The 21,210-nt window shown below is 42.0% G+C and overlaps 1 protein-coding gene across 1 annotated transcript in view; it reads right to left on the bottom strand.

Moving 5' to 3' along the window:
• Window positions 1–21,210, bottom strand: part of PTDSS1 (phosphatidylserine synthase 1) — an 811,205-nt gene that overhangs the window by 56,358 nt on the left and 733,637 nt on the right. The window lies entirely within an intron of this gene.

The raw sequence follows: 21,210 nt of genomic DNA, 5'->3' as shown, positions 1-21,210 counted from the left end.
GTCCCCAGGTCCCTAATGACTTCTTCTGTACTTAATGGATTACCACCTATGTGGTAATTTGTGGGCACTTTGTTTTTGCCAAAGGGATGACTATACACTTTTTGGCGTTTAGCTTGAGGCCATGGCTCTGGCACCAGTTGTCTGTTTCTATGAGGCCCTTTTGGAGGATGCTTGTGTCGGCTGGAGAGTTGATTATGGCGCCCAGTTTGCAGTCATCTGCGAACTTGGTCAGCCACAGTCCTTCCGTGTTGGCCTGTACCGCGAGAAATATATACCGAACAAGAGAGGTCCCAGGACTGAGCCTTGTGGGACGCCACTTGTAACTGGTTTGGAGTCTGACATGGCTCCAGCAATTCTAACCATGTGGGTTCTGTCCTTGAGCCAGTTTGCAACCCATCTAGTGACATAGGGGTTTATATTTAAGCTGGTGAGCTTATCTATAATGCCAGTGGGGTATTGTATCAAAGGCTTTGCGAGGTCCAGGTAGGCTGTGTGGACCACCTTCCCTCGTCAATGGCCTTGGTGACTGTTTCAAAGAAATCGACCAGGTTTAAGAGGCAGGATCTGCCCTTAACAAAGCCAAACTGGGTAGGATCCAGTGTCTGTAAGTCCCCAATATCTTTATTTATGAGGTCCATGATGATCCTTTCCTTAGCTTTGCAGACCAAGCTAGTCAGGCTTATGGGCGATAGTTTCCAGGATCCGTTGAGGCACCACCTTTGTGGAGAGGGACCACTGTTGCTGTACGCCACTCTTTAGGTACATATCCTGTAGTAAGGCTAAGATTGAACAGTAGTTTTATGTTTGGGTTTAGCTCTTCTTGGAGTTCATGTAGGACGCAGCCCGGGACACCATCTGGTCCCATTGATGCTGTGTTTTTTGCTTTGGAGAGGGCGGCTCTTACCTGAGCATCTGAGATGTCAGGGAGGCACCACTCTGTTGGGATAGATATTCGTATGCACAACCAAAAATAAAAAAGAAGATAATCCAAACAATATGACCAAGTGTACATGAGGCAGTTGTAACATTGCCTCAAGATTCCCAGATTCACCAGCTGGACCGGAGAGGAGATTGACAACTGACCTTTGGACATGCTAGAATAGTATTGGGAATTCCTTTATAATTGAAAAGAGGGCCAATGGGGAACAAGGTACTCAAGGGAGTTTGTGAGGGTGCAGTACTTTTAATTTTTTACAGCGACTTATATAATTGCTTTAGTGAGCAAGTGCCAGTTAACTTAAATGCAATGTGTTACAGGTAACTTAAATGCAAAAACGACAAACAGTAACTTTCTTTCAAGTGAAACAAGGAAATATAAGTACAGTAAGCAATGCAGATATCACTAGGGATCCACAGAAGTACTAAAAGGCTGCGTTTTAGGTGGAATTAGCGTTTCAGGGAAATAAACAAACAACAAGCATACAAATAAAGCTAGATTCAGCAGGCCTGGATCTAGTCTATTCTACAGCAAACAAGGTGTGCCAATTTCAGTAAGAAACAGTTAGAATATGCAGGCACTATAAGCCTTTAACCAGAAATGGCAACACTCAGATCTGCTGTGTTCTTGGCTTTGGAGAGTGTGGTTTTTACCTATGCATCTGTGATTACAGGAACTTTACATTCTTCCAGTATAGAGATGGGCCCCTTTATGCGGTAGGGGGTGGGGGGTAAAGTTAGCACTGAACCTATCTGCCAGGATATTGGCAATATCAGTTGGTTCTGTATATTTAGTGCCATTGTGCTATAACTCAAAGCAGATCTGAGTGTTGCCATTGAGATTATTGACATAGGTATAGAATACTTTGTGGTTGTCCTTAAAATCAGAGGCGATTTTGTTTTTATAACTAGCTTTGGAGGATTTTATGAGGGATTTCAGCTTCTTACTGAGGCTGACCTGGGAGTTCTTCCAGTCATGAGATTTTTACTCTTTTTTGCAACAGTTTCTTTCTTCTGTTGTAGAGTTTGTTTATGGCAGGGGATCCCCAGATTGGCTTTCTTTTTTTGGAGGATGGCATGTTGGTTCCGTTAGGGATAGCACGATCCATGCACTCGTGTAAGTGCTTATAAAGTGCATTTGTGTAGCATTCAGCAGTCGTACCTCTATTGTCTGTCTGCATGGGTGTCGAAGTCTGCCACGTCTGTCTTAAGAAGCATGAAGTTGGCTTTGGAGAAATTTTTTTACGGTGGTTTCTCTAATGTGGGTGGGGGCGGGATGTGGATGTCTTGGATGATTAGCTTGTGGTCGGATCTGACCAACAAGGAATTGACCTCTGGTATAAAACACCAGTCACCCATGTTGGTAATGACCAGGTCTAGGATATTGCTGCCCCATGGTGGGGGTGTGGATAAGTTAATCCAAGGCATTGGAATTTATGAATTCCAGAAAACGCTGAGCAAAAGAGTTGGTACACTAGTAGTTTTCCCAGTTAACGATGGGGTAATGAAATCATCCATTATTAGGATGTTGGGTTGTACCCTAATATTTTCCAGTGTATCAAAAAATGAGAAGTGGGAATCCTGCGGCATGGTGGGGGATCTTTAACAAGTTATAATTTGGATTGCGGTCTTGCCCAGAGTAAGTTGCACTTGGATAATCTCGGATGCATTATGCTGAGCAACTAGCCTGGAGGTGTGGATATCCTTAAAGAACATGGACACGCCTCCATCTTTAGTGTTTCAGTCCAGGTTAGGTGGCCGAAAGGTGTGGTATGAACTATAGCCTGTGGTGGTGCTGCGGTAGTGTTGTCACCTCACAGTAAGAAGTTGTCCTGTTCGATTCTCAGCTAAAGCGTCTTCTGTGTGGAGACATGTGTGAATGGGCGTACCTTCGTTGAAGGTTGTGTGTCAGAGCTGGCAACTCGGCACGTAAAAATCTACTGCCAATCATTAGCAGACCGGAGTTCCGCTGTGGCGACCCCTAACCAGGAAAAGCTGAAAGATACAACAACAACAATGCACGGGTGCACTCCGGAGCTTTGAACGAGGTCTCTGTCACTGCACAGATGTCGATGTTCTCCATTTTAAGGAGTGCCTCAAGTGAATGCATTTTGAGGTTTAGACTTCTAGTATTCAGTAGCATTACCCTCAGGTTTTGCTTGCTTGTACTTGTTATGGTGGTGAATTTGTCATTTTAACCTTGCCTAAAAAGGCACTATAGGGGAGGCAAGAGCCTTAGCCAGTATCCGGAATCCCAAGGGCGACAGGTGCAGGCCATCTCTGGCAAAGCATCGTGGTCTGTCGCTCATGTCATCCCAGGCAGACAGATACTGGATCCCCTTAGAATGACACCAGAAGCTTAGCCAATTGTTGAAGTCAACCATTTTGTCTTTGTACTGTGGTATCATTCTGGGTGATGGCAGGATGCTACTCAAGGCTAGGTTCATATCTGCCTGGGCTACAAGATCGAAGAGGTCCTCCATGTCTCTTTTCATGTAGCCCAGGGAGGTACGTCTCAGGTCATTCACACCACCATGGACAATGACAGAGTCATATGTGCACTTGTTGTGGAGTGACCTGAGTGCGTGCGTTATGTGGCAGATCCTGGCACCCGACAGGCAGCTGACAGTATCTTTTTCTCCTTGTTTAGCCTGGTGAGTGGAACATCAGTGTGCCTGACTATAGAGTCACCTATGACTAGAGTGTTGGGTACGTTGTTATGCATTATGGGCTGTGGTTGAGTGGCACACTGAGTTTGTGGTCTATGTGTCATTTGGGTTGAGGTGGGGGGTGGAGGTTGCATGCGTTTCTGCTTTGGAGTTCTCTTTTGCTTGAGCAGATTTTTACTGAGAGCCTCCGCGAATGTAGGTGTGTGTTTTGTGTTGCTATGCGTGTGTTTTGGTGGTGTAGGTTTTGAGGGACTATGTGATGAATGCGGTGTGGAGCAAGTGTTTACCTTCTCCTCGACTGTCTAGTCCAGTCTTCGGTGAAGAGAGCTTAGCTTCGAGTTTGGCTATATAAGTGCATCTTTCACAGGCTGTAGTGTTGGGTGGTAGGAGGAGAGAGTTCTCTGTGTACATGAGGCAATTGCTGCATTGCCCCAAGATGCCTGGATTCATCAGGTAGACAGGAGAAAACACCGGAAGTAAGTACTAAAAACTGTTTTCCTCCAGACAAGGGATGAAAGTTGAGTGCTGTAGTAATTTGTAGCTTACTTACTGCTTACGAGTTCTGAACAAGTGCTGAGCTCAAAGAAACAGATTTGAGTGCTAAAACTAAAAAACTGGCTAGTTCTAAGAGAAAATTTGAAGAGCAGACTTTATGGCACCAGGAATAGTTTAACCCTAGCTAAGCGGTGATGCTTTTTTTTTTTTTTTTTTTTTTAAATATAAAAAACAGTAGCAAATGATGAAACTTATTTAAACAAATTAACCAATAATAAGCTAAAAACTGAGCCCCGTTCCAGCAGTCTTCGATCAGACAGGTTCTAACTGCACACTCCTGCCACTAGGCTGCAGAAGAACCTTCTCCAAAAAAGGATGGTCTGGATTAGTGCTCAAGTTATACAAACAAAGCTACATTCAGCAGGTCTGAATTTAGTCTATGCTACAGCAAACAAGGTGTACCAATTTCAGAAAGAAACGGTTCAAATAAGCAAGCAGAATAAGCCATTAACCAGAAACTCCCAGCACAGAAGGGCAGAATCTACCTCTCCTCCCACAAGAGTGCAGGACTCGCCTTCTTAATGTAAAATAACTGGCCTGAAACCCAAGTGCTTAAACCAGAACTAATACATTCTTAAAATAACAGACCCTAAGCCTTTAATCAGCAACTCCTAACTTAGAAGGATGCAAGCTACCTGCCCTGCCCACAACAGCGCAGACCACAAACCTTCTTAATGTAAAACAACTGGTCTGAAGCCCAAGTGCTTCAACTAAAGGCATAGAATAACAGTTACAATTTAATCAGGCTGCTAACAAGCAGTAATAAATGCAGCAGAATAAATGCAATAAAGTAGGAAGAAAATAAAATCCTCCAAAGCTAGTTACGAAAATAAAATTGCCAAAGATTCCAAAGACAATCACAAGGCATTCTATAGCTATGTCAAGAATCTAAATGGCAATGCTCAGATCTGCTCTGCGCTACAACAGAATGGCATTAAATATACTGATCCCAAGGATATTGCCACTATCCTAGCAGATTGATTCAGTTCAAACTTCACCCCCCTCTCACCCCCTAAAGGGCCCATCTCAATACCGAAAGATTACCATATTACAGTAATAACGGCCACACAGGTAAAAAAACACACTATCCAAAGCTAAGAATACAGCATCCGTGGGACCAGACGACATCCCAGGCTGTGTACTACATGAACTACAAAATGAACTGTCACCTCACACAAGTATCATGTTTAATCATAGCCTCACCTCAGGCTTTGTGCCCAGTGAATGGCGCACAGCTACAGTTATCCCACTCCACAAGGGGGGGATCCATCTTGGATCCCCCATCAGACTGACGAGCCTGATCTGCAATGCCATGGAATGTATTATCATGGAACTTTTAAACGACGACACTGGCAACCTTCAAAAACTGGACCTCATGCAGTTTGGGTTTGTGAAGGGACTATCTGGTCTCCTGAGCCTGATTGACTTTTTCAAATCAGTCTCCAGAGCTGTGGACAAGGGTAAGGTGGTCTACACAGCCTATCAGGACCTCACTAAGTCCTTTGACACCATCCCCCACTCTGGAATCATAGACAAACTTACTAAGCTGGGCATTAATCTCTACATCACTCGATGGGTTGCCAACTGGCTTACTGACAGAACCCACACAGTAAAAATAGCCAACTCCAAATCCAACTCCAGACAAGTGGAGTACCTCAGGGTTCAGTCCTGGGACCACTCTTGTTTCTCTGAAGTACAGGCCAACACTAAGGGACTCTGGCTAACAAAGTCTACACATGAATGCAAACTGGGAGCCATTATTGAATCCTGAAATGATGTGGATATTCTACAAAAGGGCCTTACAGAAACAGATACTTGGTGCCAGAGCCATGGGCTGAAGCTCAATGCCAAGAAATGTATAGTTATCCCCTTTGGGAAAAAAACATGTACCCGTGAATTACCACATAGGTGGCAGTGCATTAAACACCAAAAGTGTGATAAGAGACTTAGGGACAGTGGTCTCACCTTCGATAACCACACTGCCACAACAGTCAGGAAATCCTTCTATGTGGCACACCTCATCACTAAGGGCTTTTCATCCAGAAAAAAAGGGGGTCATTGTCTCACTGTACTAATCCCTCATCAGACCCATTATAAAATACAATGCCCCATTTGGTATGTACCTCTCAAGACATCTGCAACAACTGGAAAGGCCGCAGAAATACCTCACTAAAAAAATTACAGGCCTAAATAGATGCCCTATGCTGACAGTTTAAAAAAACTCCACCTATACTCTGTCGCATATCATCTACTCAGAGGCGATCGTTGCTTAACATACAAGGCCATGTCAAACCCAGAGCTGTTGGACACGTTACACTTAAAGAACTCCCAATCCCTCAGAGACACATGCTCCAGGGATCTAAACCTTGTCATCACAATGAACAAACAATGCTGGAGGGATAAGTTCCTGACCCAGAGACTCTGGAACAGACTGCCCATACATGTCAAGCAGAGTGCCTCTTTGGCCCTCTTCAAAAGGAACCTTAATGACTGGATGGGAGATAGGAAATTCACCCTGGGGATCACGTCATTTGACCTGCTAGACAGGGGTCCATGGAAGTAAATACTGTGGGAAGAAATAATCAGGGAATTGTTATGGCTAGGCTTGTATAGGCCCTAGGGTCGATAGCCTAGTACCAACCTATAAAACACAAATACAGAAAATGCAGATGAATAAAGTGCAATTTTTTTAATATAACAATAGAAAACGAGCAAACTGACAGATTACCAAATTAACCAGTAAAAAAGCTCAAAACTGAGCCCTGTTCTAGCAGTCTTCTATCAGGCAAGTTCTAACTGCACACTCCTGGCACTAGGTTGCAGAGGAACCCTCTCCAAAAAAGATGGCCTGGATTAGTGCTCAAGTTATACAAACAAAGCTAGACTCAGCAAGCCTAAATCTAGTCTATGCTACAGCAAACAAGGCGCACCAATTTCAGAAGGAAACAATTCAAATAAGCAGGCACAATAATCCTTTAACCATAAATTCTCATCTCAGAAGGGCAGAAATTAACCTCTCCTCCCACAAGAGTGCAGACCACAAACCTTCTTAATGTAAAACAACTGGCCTGATGCCCAAGTGCTTAAACCAAAACTAATACATTTTTGGAATAACAGACAGTAAAGCCTTCAATTAGCAATTCCCAATTTAGAAGTATGTAAGCTACCTGTCCTGCCACAATAGTGCAGACCACAAACCTTCTTAATGTAAAACAACTGGTCTGAAGTCCAAGTGCTTAAACCGAAAGGCTTAGAATAACAGTTAAAATTTAATCAGGCTACAACCAAGCAGTAATAAATGCAGCAGAATAAATACCATTGAGTACTTTTAAGAAGAGGCAAAAGCAAATTAAAGTGCATTTTTTTTCAGCTTTCCTTTTTGGTTCTTACCAATTAGTTTTTGCCCACTGGAACCTAACTTGGAGACATTGGTTTTGTTGATGTATTGTTTGGTAACTCTGGCATCAAGGGCTTTTTTAGGTGACATTTATTGAGTTTTGTCACCACTCTCTCCACATCATCTTCTGTGAGGCTTCTGGAAGAATGTGCGGAATATATAGATGAAGACTGGTCTTTCTAAGAAGGGTGATAGAAGCCTGTCAAGGACTGGATCCAAAGATGGAGTGTATCTGGTGCATGGAAGTATACGGACTTCCACGAGTTCTATTGGGGTAGGATCTGACAGTTTTACTTTCTTATCATTTGTCTTTGTAAGGGTCAGATCAGATAATGCAGAGTCAGTCTGCTTAGGTTTTACTGTATCCGAAGTAACAATTGGTTCCCATATTCTCAACTTGTTTGTATCCGAAGTCTAGACTGGGTCCTTTCTCAGTTCTCTTTTTTGAAGAATCAGATGATGAAGATCTTGATGATGAAGATTTAGAGGACTTTAGTTTAGGTGTCTCAGATATAGCGTCTCCAAAAAATGAAGGAATAAGCCCTTTTAATATTAATTTGCTTTTACACTCAGTAAGAGTGTGGTGACTGAAGCTATGGCATACTGATCAATCCTTTTGCAAATGTAGAGGGTCCAAACAAACACAGAGTGTGGGCATCAGAAACTGGCAGTTTATGGCCACACTTTGAACATTTTTTAAAACCTGTGGGTTTATCGGCCATAATGAACACTGTGGGAATAAGAATAACAATACAACAATGATATCACAAATATTAAGAAAAGGAAATACAAGTATGACAAACAAAGACTTTTCTTTTTAACTAGCGATTGAGAAAGGGTAAGGGAAATGCCAACAATAGTAAGGAAGAGCTACAACAAAGTTGTAGAGGAGAAGGGATACTAGCGATAGTATCTGAGAAGTACCAAGTACGGAAAGGCAATACAGAAAATTTGCAGAAACAGCAATGTAAAGGAGGAGATTACAGGCAATCCCTGGGTTACGGAAATCCAACATGCAGGCAACCCATAGGTATAAACAGGCTGCCACAATGTTGGAAATAATGCAAAAAAAAAAAGAAAATTCTTAAAGTTGCCCAAATCTCTGTGACAGATCGGGAGAGAGTGAGAGTGATGTGTGAGTGAGTGCAGGTATGAATGATGAAGTGACTGGGTGTGTAAAAGATCAGGAGAGTGAGTGCAGGTATGAATGAGGAAGTGACTTTGTGAAAGAGATCAGGAGAGTTACAGCGATGTGTGAGTGAGTGCAGGTATGAATGAGGAAGTGACTATGTGAAAGAGATCAGGAGAGTGAGAGCGATGTGTGAGTGAGTGCAGGTATGAATGAGGAAGTGACTATGTGAAAGAGATCAGGAGAGTGAGAGCGATGTGTGAGTGAGTGCAGGTATGAATGAGGAAGTGACTATGTGAAAGAGATCAGGAGAGTGAGAGCGATATGTGAGTGAGTGCAGGTATGAATGAGGAAGTGACTATGTGAAAGAGATCAGGAGAGTGAGAGCGATGTGTGAGTGAGTGCAGGTATGAATGAGGAAGTGACTATGTGAAAGAGATCAGGAGAGTGAGAGCAATGTGTGAGTGAGTGCAGGTATGAATGAGGAAGTGACTGTGAAAGAGATCAGGAGAGTGAGAGCGATGTGTGAGTGAGTGCAGGTATGAATGAGGAAGTGACTATGTGAAAGAGATCAGGAGAGTGAGAGCGATGTGTGAGTGAGTGCAGGTATGAATGAGGAAGTGACTATGTGAAAGAGATCAGGAGAGTGAGAGCGATGTGTGAGTGAGTGCAGGTATGAATGAGGAAGTGACTTTGTGAAAGAGATCAGGAGAGTGACAGTGATGTGTGAGTGAATGCAGGTATGAATGAGGGTGAAGGTATGAATGAGGAAGTGACTATGTGAAAGAGATCAGGAGAGTGACAGCGATGTGTGAGTGAATGCAGGTATGAATGAGGAAGTGACTGTATGTGAGAGAGATCGGGAGAGTAAGAGTGATGTGTGACTAAATGCAGGTATGAATGGGAAAGTGACTGTGTGAGAGATCAGGAGAGTGACTGTATGTGAGAGAGATCAGGAGAGTGAGAGCGATGTGTGAGTGAGTGCAGGTATGAATGAGGAAGTGACTGTGTGCATGTTGACAGTGAGAGCGATGTGTGAGTGAATGCATGCACAGTATGAATGAGGAAGTGACTGTGTGTATGAGATACAATGAAGAGCGAGTGAGAGATCCCCTGGCAGCAGTTAAGAGGTGGGTGGTTGCATAAAGGGAGGGGGTTATTTATGGAAGAGGTAAAATAGGGTTAAAAGTGTGTGTGTGTGTGTGTGTGTGTGTGTGTGTGTGTGTGTGTGTGTGTGAGAGAGAGAAAGTCCTCATAAGCACTGCATTTAATAACAAGATGCCTTAAACCAGCTATGTTGATAGAAAGGAAACACAGCTCACAGGAAGTATAACTACAGAATACAGTATTACGCTTAAGACTTTTTTTTATTTAGAAGTGTCTCCAAAGTGTTTTATATGCAAAAAAAAGTAAAATAAATACTACACTAGGCAAACATTTGACTAAGTGACATTTAATAAAAACCATATGTATGTGTTTCGACTTGCATAAAAATTTGACATAAGGACAGACTAAAAAACATATCTCGCCTTTAAACCAGGGACTGCCTACAAGTAAAAAGGATACTAATTAAACATTTATAGGAAAGAAACAGAGAAAATAAATACATTTTTACCTATTTAACTTGTACCACTCAAGAGAGATGGTAGACCACGTCTATTAGCTAGAAGCAGCAAACGAGATCTGAGGTAATTGGAGTGGTGCATCATGAGTAAGGGAGAAGCTCGAGAGATTTGCTTACCATGAGCTTTAGCAATGGCCGAGTTCGATCATAACCCAATAGGTGAGGACAGAATGAGAACTGACAACATCAGATCACTGGTTGCCATGATTCTCTACTGGTGACCCAGCTGAAAGATGCGTGATGAAGCTTGGCCACAGTCAACATTTCTCTGACAACCCTGTTCGGGCCACGCTAAAACCACATTTAATGATGGCTCCTTTACATTCTACACTATGAATATTGACGAGGCAGGAATTGTACACCTACAACTATGAGGATCTTACCTTCTTTTTCATATCTGTAAGGTACTGTTTCAAATCACCACTAAAACTGAATGATGCATACGTGGGGAATCCAAAACTGACAGCTTGATTTCCTCTATGAAATCTGTGATCCATGCCAGTCCATGGCTACAGTACTCCCTGTGGTCTTGGCTAAATTCTCAGATACACTTAATATTATGTGGACAGTGTGATTCATCACTTGGTGGAGGTTGGGTCCTAGGCCTACAGTTTTTTTTTGTTTCACACGCCCATTTGGTATTTCTACCACTACATGGCTTATTTCATCAGATACCTCTCTCTGAAAATACATCAGTTAAGCTAGGTAGTTCAAAACCATTAGAGAAAGAATACTAGACATGAGCATGCACTTTCTAAATCTGTCCATCATCCTGGACTCTCTGTCATGGATAGAGAATTGAACTCTTCCATGTGGGAGTTTTGCACATTTTGTAGTTCCTCCAGAAGCAATCAAGTCCAATTTAGGAATCTCTGACAATATGACACAATTCTGGGCAAGTAAAAAATCATGTCTGCATTATGTAGCACTGGGATTAAAAGTCAATTTGGTGGCATCATTCAAAATGCCCACCAAAGAGATGATCACCTGGAAGAACTGTGAGAAAAACAGACCAGTATACAAAAACATTTAGGAAGAAACAGTTGGGAAATGTTGGCCACCCTCCTTTCTGCTGCAGTATATGTAGAACTTCTCTAAATCTACTATTTCTGGTGGTGACTATGAGAACAAGGCCCTTAATCTTTATTCACGTATGTAACTATACATTCTGCAGATGTGCTTGTTTTATGACTGGCCTTCCTAGGTGTTTCTAGGAAGAAGTCTATGGATTCTGATGAGGAAAACTGTCTCTTGGGTGCCTCACTCTGCACAGGGTCTTCTGCAGTTTTGTTAGACAAATGCAGTACATTGCAGAACCTGTTTCAGCTGGTATATAGTTGATGCTGCCCAAGGTGGTCCCAAGGGTACCAGTAGGGAATATTGTTGAGCTGCCAAGTTTTGCACTGGCATCTGTTTCAGGATAACTGGTGTTGAAAATGGTGGCAAGAAGCAAATGGAGTCAACCAATCTCAAGGGTGTCAGACCTGGCTTACTCAGTAGAGAAGAGATCACTGCTGGGAAAATCACTGCAAATAAGAACAGTGTCTCTGGTAAAGGTGCTGGACATTCTTCTACTGGCATTGCTAAATACAGTACGTATGATCCATACACCACTGGATTATGTACCAAGAGTGAATATGGTGCCATGGAGATCAATTGTCTATTCCTGATTTGCAGCATCAACAGCACCTACTCAGCTGATCTCAAGAACTTTCTCTGTGGCACAAGGTGAAAGTGATGCGAGTTTAGCAAAAGAAAACAGGTGATGCAAGGTTTGAATCCAGTTAAATGATAACTTAGAGTGAACTCTGGTGGCCTAGTGGTATTCCCAACCAAGGAATTTTGTGAATCTTTTGGTACATGGGTTAGTATAATGGCTCAGGTATTTACCTCACAAAGTACAGGGTTTGATTCTCACTTTTGAAAGGTAATTTGGCTAAACTTAACATAGCCCACAAAGGCAGCTAGCGTAACACATACCTACTTATAGTTGGCCATGTGGCCCAGTGGATAAAGTGTCTGACTTTGGATCAACAGAGTGTAAGTTCGAGTCCTGCTAATGTCATCCAAAAGCAACACAACAAGTTTAGAAGATCAGCTAGAAATTTCAAATGCATGTAATTCCTTATGATCCAATGTTTGGGTTGGCAAAATGGTTAGGGTGTTTATCTCATAGACACAGGGTACACAAGGTTTGATTTTTCAACTCTGATGGTAATTGGCTAGGCTTAAAATAGTCCACAATGGCAGCTACTTATAAACTGGGATGTCCCATATGGCCTAAAGTTTTAAGTTTCTTGGTTTTCATCCAGCCAGTCTGGGTTCAACTCCCGGTGTGGGAATGAACAACTCTTTAGGAGTCTGGGGTTGGCTTAATAGTTGAGGTGCTTACCTTACAGACTCAAGAAACAGGGATAGATTTTCACCTTTGAAAGAAATTGGTTAGGCTTAAAATGCCCCATAAAGGCAACTAGCCTTGTACTTGCCTATGAATCTATGAATTGTGATGCCTGGGCCATAAAAATCTGTATTGCTGTTACTGGTGCTTTGTAACTGGCGTTGTGGAAAAGGAACTAAAGAATGAGAAAGTGATGATGCTAATAGTGGATAAAATGCTAAAATGAAAGGGTCTGATAAACACTCTCTGGATCCCTTAGCCACTGGCTGGGAGAAGTGGCAACCAAAATTCTATCTTAAACCTTTGGCCAAACTTTTTTTAGTAAACTGGAAGGGAGCACACATGGAGGGTTAGACTTCTAAAGAGCTGGTACAATCCTGTTTTAAATGGCCAGGGAAGTTTTTTTTTCTGCTGCTCCTGTTCACTCGAATTGGGTTTGACTTTTACAGTACTGTCAAAAGAAATCCACAAAAAACAGAACACTCTAGGAAACCCAACAATATAGTTAAGTTTCTTTATTCACAATTAATGTGTTTTCATTCATCCAATCAAGAAGATCCTCAGACCCAGAAGGGATTTCTTTTGATGGTTCAGAATACAGACATTTTTGGTAGAGTTTCTATGGTCCTGCCCTTAGAAAAGGAGAGGAAATCATAGGTTCATAGGTAGGTACAAGTCTATCGGCCCAAGGGCCTAAGTAAGCCTAGCCAACAAGGTTCCCTGGCTTACACCACCCAAGAAAGTTAATTTCCTGTGCCCCTGTCGAGCACAACTACAGAAGTGATCCCCGGGGTGTATTTCCTATTTCCCATCCACTTATCAAGATTTTTCTTCAAGAGTGCTAATGAGGAACTTTGCTTGACATAGATGGGTAGCTTGTTCCAGAGTATAGGAAGTCTCTGGGACAGGAATCTATCCCTCCAGCGTGTCCTGTTTATTATGGTGACAAGGTTTAGATTCCTACAGCGTATAGCTCAGAGGGATTGGGATTTCTTTAGGTGGAGCATGTCCAACAGCTCTGGGTTTAACATAGCTTTATATGTTAGGATGAGATCTCCTCGGAGTAGGCGATATGCTACAGAGTAAAGCTGGAGTTTTTTGAGATGGTCAGTGTAGGGCATCTGTTTGAGGCCAGTAATCCTCTTTGTGAGGTACTTCTGTGGCCTTTCCAACTGCTGCAGATGTCTTATGAGGTACATTCCAAAAGGGGCGTTGTACTCTATAATGGGTCTAATGAGTGCCGAGTAGAGGGGAACAATGACCTCTTTTTTCCTGGATGAGAACTCCTTTGTGATGAGGTGTGCCACATAGAAGGATTTCCTGACTACTGTGGCGATGTGATTATCAAAGGAGAGACTACTGTCCACCTGGGTCACAAGGTCTCATCACAAATTCGGCATTAAGTAGACTGCCATTCATGTGGTAGTTCATGGGTATAGAGTTTTTACCAAAGGGGATGACAATGCACTTTTTGACAATGAGCTTGAGGCCATGCCTCTGACACCAGGCATATGTCTCAGTGAGGCCTTTCTGTAGGATGCCCACATCATTTAGGGACTCGACTATGGCTCCTAGATTGCAGTCATCTGCGAACTTCGTTAGCCAGAGACCTTCTGTGTTAGCCTGTACTTCAGAGAAGTAGATACCAAACAGGAGAAGTCCCAGGATTGAACCATGTGGTACTCCACTTGTCACTGGTTTGAAGTCAGATTTGGAGTCTGTAACTTTTACAGTGTGAGTTCTGTCAATGAGACAGTTGGCAACCCATCTTGTGACATAGGGATTTATACCTAGTTTAGTGAGTTTAGCTATAATTCCTGAATGGGGAATGGTGTCGAAAGCCTTGGCGAGGTCAAGATAGGCTGTGTGAACCACCTTACCCTCATCTACAGCTTTGGTGACTGCGTCAAAGAAGTCGATCGGGTTCAGAAGGCATGATCTGCCTTTCACAAACCCTAACTGGGTGGGGTCCAGAGATTGGAGGTTACCAATGTCTTTGTTTATGAGTTCCATGATGATATGTTCCATGGCCTTGCAGACCAGGCTCGTCAGGCTAATAGGGCGATAGTTCCAAGGATCAGTGGTGGCTCTCCCTTTGTGGAGTGGGATAACTGTTGCTGTGCGCCATTCAGTGGGGCACAAAGCCTGACGTGAAACTATGATTGAACATGGTGGTTAGGTGGGGAGCCAGTTCGTTCTGAAGTTCGTGTAAAACTCAGCTTGGGATATTGTCCGTTCCCATGGATGCTGTGGTTTGGGTTTTAGAGTGCAGCTTTTACCTGCACAGTTGTGATTACAGGGACTATGCATTCTTCCTGTATAGATATGGGCCCTTTAGGGGGTGAGAGGGGGGTAAAGTTAGCACTAAACCTATCTGTCAGGATGTTGGCAATATCAGTTGGTTCTGTAATTTTCATGCCATTGTGCTGTAACTCAGAGCAGATCTGGGTGTTGCCATTAAGATTCTTGACATAACTATACAATGAGTAAAGACATGATATGGCAAACACAAAACCAAAGAAACGATTCTGTCCAAGTAAGCACCCAAATAAGAGCTGGAATGCTGAGGAGCGATATATGTGAACCAAAAAGGACTTTAACGCTGTCACTACAAATAAAATTCAAATACTGCAAATACTGTTTAAATACCATGACAAACATCAAATAACTGATCTCATTGGATATCCAGTATTTAAAATTTAAAATGATACTATCATTTAAAACTTGTCAAGGATATAAATAAATAGAACATCTATAATAATACCCTAAATTATTCTATAAAACAATATAAATACATGTGTATAATGGAATATATTAATAGCAGACTTCTATTAATAAAAAAATTTTTTAAAAAATGTGATAAAAAATACTTGTACATATATAAATTCATATTGAAGGAAAATCTAAGTCCACCTATGCCCTCTAGTGGTGCATGTTAAAGTAACAAATAATTATTATTACTACAATCTAGCTGATCTAAGTTTTAATACAGGCATAATAGACAACATTTCATTTAAACCGGGATTCCTGTTGGCCTCCAGTGTAATTTGCCAAAACAGTTCCCTGTATTCCAGGAATCCTGGTTTAAATGAAATGTTGCCTATTATGCCTGTATTAAAACTTAGATCAGCTAAATTGTAGTAATAATAATTATTTATGTTATTTTAACATGCACTACTAGAGGGCATAGGTGGACTTAGATTTTCCTTCAATATGAATTTATATATGTACAAGTACTTTTTATCACATTTTTTTAAAAAATTTTATTAATAGAAGTCCGCTATTAATATATTCCATTATACACATGTATTTATATTGTTTTATAGAAGAATCTAGGGTATTATTATAGATGTTCTATTTATTTATATCCTTGACAAGTTTTAAATGATAGTATCATTTTAAATTTTAAATACTGGATATCCAATGAGATCAGTTATTTGATGTTCGTCATGGTATTTAAACAGTATTTGCAGTATTTGAATTTTATCTGATGAAGTGTGTTATACGAAAACGCAGATTTGTAGTGACAGCGTTAATAAAGTCCTTTTTGGTTCACATATATCGCTCCTCAGCGTTCCATCTCTTATTTGGGTGCTTGCTTGGACAGAATAACTATAGAATGCTTTGTGGTTGCCTTTAGAATCAGTGGCAATTTTGTTTTCATAGCTAGCTTTGGAGGATCTTATAAGGGATCTCAGCTTCTTACTGAGGCTGACCAGGGAGCTTCTCCACTCATGGGATTTTACTCTCCTTTGCAACAGTTTCTTCCTTCTGTTGTAGAGTTTGTTTATGGCAGGGGACCAACCAGATTGGCTTCCTTTTTTTGGAGGCTAGAGTCTTGGCTCTGTTTGGGATAGCACAATCTATGCAGCACTCGAGTAAGTGCTTATAGAGTGCATTTGTGTAGGATTCAGCAGTCATAACTGTATTGTCCCCATCTGCATGGGTGCCATGAAGTTTGTCACTTCTGTCTTAAGAAGCATGAAGCTGGCTTTGGAGAAATTTTTTACCGTGGTTTCCTTAATGGTGGGTGTGGGCGGGATGCAGATATCTAGGGTGATTAGCTTATGGTCAGATCTGACCAATGAGGAGCTGTCCTCAGGTGTGGAACACCGGTCACTCATGTTGGTAATGACTAGGTCTAGGATATTGTTCCCCTGGTAGGGGTGTGGATAAGTTGATCCAGGGCATTGGAATTTATGAATTCCAGAAAGCGTTGAGTGAAGGAGTTGATACACGAGTAGTTTTCCCAGTAAATGGTGGGATAGTTGAAATCGCCCATTATTAGGGTGTTTGGTTGAACCCTAATATTTTCCAGTATATCAAGAAATGAGGAGTGGGAATCCTGGGGCATGATGGGGGATCAGTAGCAAGCTACAATTTGGATTCCAGTTTTGCCCAGAGTTAGTTGCACTTGGATAACCTTGGATGCATTATGCTGCGCAACCAGCCTGGAGGTGTGGATATCCTTAATGAATATGGACGCACCTCCACCTTTGGTATTCAGGTCCAGGTTAGATGGCTGAATAGTGTGGTATGAGTTATAGTCTGGTAATGCAGGGGTGCTCTCTAGAGCCTTAAACCAGGTCTCAGTCACTGCACAGATATCGATGCTCTCCATTTTAAGGAGTGCCTCGAGTGAGTGCATTTTGAGACTTAGACTTCTAGCATTGAGTAGCATTACCCTCAGTTTTTGCTTGTCTGTTCCTGTTATGGTGTTGAATTTCTCAATTGAACCTTTCCTAAAAAAGGCACTATAGGGGCGGAAAGACTCTTAGCCAGTATCCGGAATCCCAGGGGTGACAGGTGCAGGCCATCTCTGGCAAAGCATCGTGGACTGTTGACCATGTCGTCCCAGGCAGACAGATATTGGATTCCCTTAGAATGACAGCAGATGCTTAGCCAACTGTTGAAGTCAATCATTTTGTCCTTGTACTGCAGTATCATTCTGGGCGATGGCAGGATGCTACTCAAGGCTAGGTTCATACCTGCCTGGGCTACAAGATTGGAGAGCTCTTCCATGTCTCTTGGAGAGCTCTTCCATGTCTCTTTTCATGTAGTCCAGGGAGGTACGTCTCAGGTCGTTCACACCAATATGGACAATGACAGTCATATTTGTACTTGTTGTGGAGTGACCTGAGTGCATGGGTTATGTGGCGGATCCTGGCACCCAACAGGCAGCTGACAGTAACATTCTCCTTGTTTAGCGTTGTGAGTGGGACATCACTGTGTCTGACTATAGAGTCACCTATGACTAGTGTGTTGGGTACTTTGTTTTGCCTTAAGGGCTGTGGTTTATTGGCACATTGAGTCTGTAGGCTATGAGTCATTTTGGTTGTGTTGGGGGGGTGGAGGTTGCTTGAGTTTCTACTTTGGAGGTCTCTGTTGCTTGAGCAGATTATTATTGAGAGCCTCTGCAAATGTTTTTGTGTTTCTGTGTGTGGATTTTGGTGGTGTAGGTTTAGTGGGACTATGTGATGAGTGTGGTGTGTTGCAAGTGTTTACCTTCTCCTCATAACTGTCAAGTTCAGTCTTGGTTGGAGTGAGCGTTACCTCCAGTTTGGCTAGATAAGTGCATCTCTCACAGGTTGTGGTGTTGGGTGGTAGAAGGAGAGGGTTGTCTGTGTACATGAGGCAGTTGCTACATTGCCCCAAGATACCCAGATTCATAGACAGGAGAGAACACTGGGAGCTGACCCTTGGACATGCCTGAATAAAGAACTACTTTCCTCTACACAAGTGAGGAAAATGAGTATAAGAGCTGTTTCTTCTCTAAGCAAGTGAGGAAATTTGTAGCTTATTTAGTGCTAACAACAAGTTCTGAACAAGTGCTGAGCACGAATAAGCAAATTCAAGTGCTAAAACTAAGAATCTGTACCTGGATCTTGTGGTAGATAGGCTACCTAGTGCTTACCACTCCCACTGATAAGCTAGAAGGCTTCCCTCCAACACAGAAAGGCTTGGGGGGGGGGGACTCAGAAACTTACAAACAGTCCTGGATACAGCAAATCTGTATCTGGACTAGACTAGTTACAGGAAAGGTGGGAAACAAGTGCAAACACAGGCTTTTAAACCAGAAAGTTGAAAGAGGTGGAAAAACTGCCAAACAATTTCTGGGCCAGAAACCACTCTTGTGGTAGATAGGCTACCTAGTGCTTACCACTACCACTGATAAGCTAGAAGGCTTCCCTCCAACAAAGAAAGGCTTTGGGGGCTCAGAAGCTTAAAAACAGTCCTGGTTACAGCAAATCTGTACCTGGACTAGACTAGTTACAGGAAAGCCAGGAAACAAGCTTAGAATTTTTTTTTTTTGGAAAGTGGGAAGGAAGAAAGGAGAAACAGACGATAATTCAAAATTAAGGACTTTTGGCTTGCCCTTCACAAATGTTCTCTCTGTATTAGGTAGAATGAGCTAGTGATACTAGACTGGAATAGAGCTGGGATACAGCTTAACAGATGGGACTGGGTAGGAGTGTCTGAAGTCACGGTATGATCTCACTGTACTCGGTTGAGTGAGCAAATGAGATAGACACAGGAGGAGTGTTCAGACACAAATTTACAGGAGGGGCGGGCAATTCCAAAGCCACCAAGATTAATACCAGAACAAGAACAGGGGGGGCGGGAGAGAAACTAACTGCAGACACAGAGAGAGACAACAATATTCAATGAAACAATTAAATAGGCAAAAAAAAATAAAATGCAGTACAATCTTTAACACTGTAAGTTTGTACTTAACTCAGCTAGTAATGCAGTTGATTACAGGTATGTAGCAGAACCAAACAACTCAGATATTGAGCAGACAGCTTGCTTCCTAACAATGGCCTTTAATTTCTTGATCACTCTTATCTCTTTCGACTCTGTGGGCTGATGCTGCGGGCTGCATCATGATAATGGGTCAGACCATCTGTTTCATGAAGTAATCTGCAACCTTTTTTTCTGCACTGCACTGTATCACAACTGTTTTTTTTTTAAATAAAATATTGAAGAGTGCCATCAACATATCCCAAACATCATCCAAACCAAATGATAGCCAAACAATCCACTTAGGCTGCACCGACAAGTTCAGAAAAAGGCTTAAACATGGCATATCTACAACTAGTGGTGTTTGTTTTTTTTAGTTTGAACGTAATCACAAGAACCTAAAACATCATGGACATTTAGAAGCATGTAGCTGTATAACACTGGGAAGCTCTTAAGAGGATTACTATAGCAATAACCTACGCCTGGGTATGGGTAATCCTGGATTTACCCATGGTTGGTGTGGTTTGGTCACGAGGCTGAAGCATGAGTGGCCAAACAAAACCAACCGTGGGTAAATCCAGCATTACCCACACCCAGGCGTGGGTTACTGCTATTATACAATGACATTATTTAAGAAAAAAATAATTAATTTTCTTAAATAATGGCATTGTATAATGCCTTCTTGCTGCCCTTCCACAGCTGTCTGGTATTCTGCGGCAGTTCTGATGTACTGCACATGCGTATGCCTATGCAGTACATCAGAGCTGTGGGAAAAAGCAACGGAGAAAGCAAGATCTCCGTTGCTTTTTACAAACTGTTTTGCTATGTTAAATGGGTTTAACATAGCAAGACCGCTTTAAAAAAAGCGACGGAGAATCTCCGTTGCTTTTTTAAAACTGTCTCGCTATGTTAAACCCATTTCACATATCGAGACAGTTTTGAAAAAAGCAACGGAGAAAGCAAGATCTCCGTTGCTTTTTACAAACAGTCTCGCTATGTTAAAGGAATTTAACACAGCGAGACAGTTTTAAAAAAGCAACAGAGAATCTCTGTTGCTTTTTTTAAAGCTGTCCCGCTATGTTAAACTCATTTAACATAGCGATACAGTGTGAAGCAACGGAGATCTTGCGGTCTCCATTGCTGTAAAAAAAGAGTTCTAGTAGTGGAAAAAGTCCGGGAGACCGGACCTTTTTCCATTACTATGACTCTGATTTACAACGTGCACGCTGACCAATCAGCGTGCACGTTGTTGAATATTAATGGGGGGGGTCATTGTATAATTGCATATATTCCACGGGCCTCCACTACAGGAGGTTCAATGTATTACAGAGCAAAGACTAACTTGGCTGGGTCTGTCTTGTAGCTCTTAATGAATTGCTTGTCTGTACAGTAAATTCAAGTTTCATACCACATCCAAATCCGAATCAAATTATAACACTTAACAAAATGTGATATTTTAGTGTTCATTTACCATTTCTGTCAGCTTCAATACACTGATTTCACAACTTTGCAGGTGAATACCAATGACTTTAAGCAAACTTGTCAAGCCTAATAATAACAAACTGAAATTATTATTATAACTTGATACACATTTCAAAACAGTTGCTTTGCTTAAAATGGAGACTGTTCTTGGAATGCAGTTTTCTGAATGGCCAAAAAATAAAATGTTTTCCTAATACACTAAAATGTGGGGCAAATTGTGACACTTCTTTCTAAAATGTATACTGACAATGACCTGGGCAGTCTTTAGATTGAGCATTA

The sequence above is a fragment of the Protopterus annectens genome, chromosome 3.part0 (assembly GCF_019279795.1).
Source record: "Protopterus annectens isolate FY-2018-M chromosome 3.part0, PAN1.0, whole genome shotgun sequence".
Lineage (NCBI taxonomy): Eukaryota > Metazoa > Chordata > Ceratodontiformes > Protopteridae > Protopterus > Protopterus annectens.
This window is presented reverse-complemented; position numbering and strand designations above follow the sequence as displayed.